Here is a 3622-nt window from a genome sequence, read left to right as displayed (position 1 = left end):
AACCACTCAGCCCAATTAATATTCGACAAAGGAGGCAAGAGCATACAATGGAGTCAAGACAGTCTTTTCAATAAGTGGTGTTGGGAAAATTGGACAGATACATGCAAAAGGATGAAACTAGACCACCAACTCACACCATACACAAAGTCTTGGATGTGAAGAACTCGCGCCTCCCAGAACCCCGAGACCACGGCCCCTGGGGACACGTGGCTGTGAGTCCCAGGAGCCCCAGGTCCATGCCGCCTGCGGCCCTGGGCTTATGCTCTGACCGCCAGCTCAAAGCTCCAGGACCGAGATGTCAAGTCTGGAATTTTAATCCACGACAAAGCGGGCGATTTTCTCATGTTTCACTGTGGAAATCCTGGACTCTGAGCGCCCAGGACACCCCAGACACCCCGGTCTGGACGGAGCATCCGGGATCCAAGTGGATGGGGTGGCCTGGCCTGCGCGGCTTCCATATGCCACCCGCTCCCGATTCCCCAAAGGATGGGGTACAGGCAAAGACCCCGATGTCCTCCTGTCCTTGAGGGCCCAGGACCCCCAAGAGAAGATGCTGGGGGCGGGGTGTTAAACCAGTGAGTGGCTGAGAGAGCTTCATAAACAAACAAACAATGTCGGTTAAAGGAACTGCAGACATCAGGCCATAAGGGGAGGGGAGGGAAAGGTTCTGGGGTGAGGGGCTGAGGGAGAGGGGGGTGCCCTCTCACCTTACCCCGTGTGAAGGAGGCGCCCTCTGTTTGTGAGTACCCTAAGTTGAACGATGGTACGCCTGGGACTGTCTGTATTTGTTACAGGAGCCTTGTCTAGCTCACTACACTCTCCACAGCCCCTGGAACGGGCCTGGCCGAGGGTAGACCAGAACCCCACTTGCTGAATGAATGAATGAATGAATGAATGGTGAGGCTCTAGAGCAGAGGTTCTCAACCTGTGGGTTGCAACCCCTTTGGCGGTCGAACGACCCTTTCACAGGGGTCGCCTAAGACCATCCTGCATATCAGATATTTACATGACGATTCATCACAGTAGCAACATGACAGTGATGAAGTAGCCACGGAAATAATTTCATGGTTGGGTCACAACATGAGGAACTGTATTGAAAGGGCCAGAAGGTTGAGAACCACTGCTCGAGGGGCAGACTCACTTTTTCAGACTTTGGTGGAGACCACCTTCTCCCCCTGAACAGAAGAGGCCTGGGAGGAGACCAACCTCCTGGTCCGAGCCCCAGATCACACGCAGGAGAGTTGGAAGGGCGCCCCCAAAGGTCATCCAGCGCATCTCTTTCATGCCCATTTAGCAGATGAGGAAACTGAGGCCCCGAGCCACCACGTGGGCTGCCCAAAGGCACTCTGCAATCCAGCGGCTGAGCAAGAACCGGCTTACAGGACGGACTCTTGCCTCTTGGCCTGGAGACCTCGGGGTCCGGGTGGCTGCAGACGCCTTCCCGCAGCCGGGAGCCCTGTGGTGCTTCTGTCCCATTACTTAATGGCGGGCAGGTAAGAACCCCTCAGTCTCCAACATCTGCGCACACAATAGGGAGGAGAACGAATTCAAATGTCACTCGCAACAATAAAGGAAAGTATTCTTAGCGCAGGGCGTTCAGCGGGGCCGCGGCGAGGGCGCAGCGCGTTCCCAGTGAGTCAGCCAGGGAGCAGGGGCCGGGGATCTCAATTATTCCCTGACAGCGTCAGCGGCGACGTGCGAACGCCCAGGTTATTTTTATACTCGAGGCTGATGGATACGCGTGTGCAAAGGTGAGTGGGGCAGGGGTGTACATGCGGGTTCTGGGCACATGCAGGTGTGCGTGTGCATGTGTGTCCGGGAGAGGGTAGAGTGGCCTTGTGCAGGGGTGCATGTGTGTGTCACACACACACACACACACACACACATGCAGGTGACGTGCACAGATTTGGGCATATAGTGTGACGTGTGCCCCCCCTGGACAGTCGGCCCGTGAGGATGGGTTCCTGGTCTCGCTGGTGTCCAGCCTGGTGCCTGGCACAGAGCAGAAGCTTCGTAAATGTCTGCTAGGCACATAACAAATCCCGAGCCCTCACAGGTGTGGCCACTGTTCTGCACCTGCCCCCCCCCCCACACACACACACTCAAAGCCGCTATCTTCCTGACCTCCTCCTCTCCTTCATTGCGTCCCCTCAGTCCATGGTCCAAGCAGTGGCCTGGGGGGGAGGGGGTCTTCTTAACTCAAGTTGGCCCGGCCGGCGTGGCTCAGTGGCTGAGCGTCAACCTATGAACCAGGAGGTCACGGTTCGATTCCCGCTCAAGGCACATGCCCGGGTTGAGGGCTCGATCCCCAGTGGGGGGCGTGCAGGAGGCAGCCGATCCATGATTCTCTCTCATCATTGATGTTTCTATTTCTCTCTCTCTCTCTCTCTGAAATCCATAAAAAAATACATAAAACAAAGACAACAAAAAACAAACAAACAACCAAATCCTTCAAACTGGAGCAAGTCGCTCTCCTGATTAACGAAACAAAAACAACCAAATCCTTTCCAGGATCCTGAGTGGGCTGGGCCTGCCTGCCTCATCTCCCACTGCCCCACTCCTGCCCGCTCAATTCTTCACGGGGTGGGGGTGGGGGGGGGCCTTTTCCTGCCTCGAATGAAGCCTCTGCTTAAATACAGCATTTCCCCTGGGAGGCCTTTCCTCCACCCTCATCTGCATTCCTCCCACCCTTGCCCTCGATTTTCTCACGTATCCGTTTCCCTGTTAGACTGTAAGCTCCGGGGCACAGAGTCACACCTGCTCGATTGCAGAGTGGCGCCAGCTGGCAGCCCAGCCCTGGGTGCAGGGCGGGCACCTACTAAGTCTGAGCGGGTGGCTGGTGAGTGGGCAGGTGGGGCATCCTCCTGGGCGAGGGTGCCGCCCGAAAGCCGCCACCTGTCTGTTGAGCTGGGAGAAAACCCGCTTCCCACACCGCCATTCCTCCTTCGCACGTAGCCCTAACCCCCACATCTGCACGGGCTCTTACTTAATGCGGTTTCAAGGGCTCCCGTTTCGTTACATTGGGCATCTTCTATCGCTGTTTGAATCGGAAACCTGCTGGACATGAAAAATAACCATCGGATTGGAAATGCCAGGGGCCGGTGGCCGCGGTGGCTTGCCCTGGCTCCTGAGCCCACGCCGGCGCCCTTTCTGTTAGCGGTGGAAACGCCCAGCGAGGCTTTTGGTGCTGTAACCAGGAGCCGGCGCATCTGCGTGGCCCTGACGGTCAATGCCGTGTGCCTCGCTGTCTGTGAACAGCCCCTGCCCACTCTGTAGCCCCTGCTTTCCTGCCTGGAACGTTCCAGCCCAGGAGCTGAACACTTGTCCATCCCCTCCCGGGTACCCCTGGCCACCCTTCGCATCCTTGTCTCCAACTCGGGGTCCGGAGGACCGGACTGGAGGCCTCTGGCCTCTGCTCTCGGGGTGCCAGTCTCCTCTAGTAGCAAACGGGGCTCGGATCCGGCAGGACTGCCTGGCTCTGGAGCGGCCGTAAGGATGAACTGGGACCCAGAGCGCGGCCCGCAGGCCCAGGGGACCGGTCTTGGCGGCAGAGTCTTTCCTGAGCCTCCGGCCGCCTCCCGGGACAGTTTGGAATTTTTATTTTTTGGCCTTTGTCTGCGAG

This window comes from Myotis davidii, unplaced genomic scaffold, assembly GCF_000327345.1.
Source record: "Myotis davidii unplaced genomic scaffold, ASM32734v1 scaffold478, whole genome shotgun sequence".
Taxonomy (NCBI): domain Eukaryota; kingdom Metazoa; phylum Chordata; class Mammalia; order Chiroptera; family Vespertilionidae; genus Myotis; species Myotis davidii.
This window is presented reverse-complemented; position numbering follows the sequence as displayed.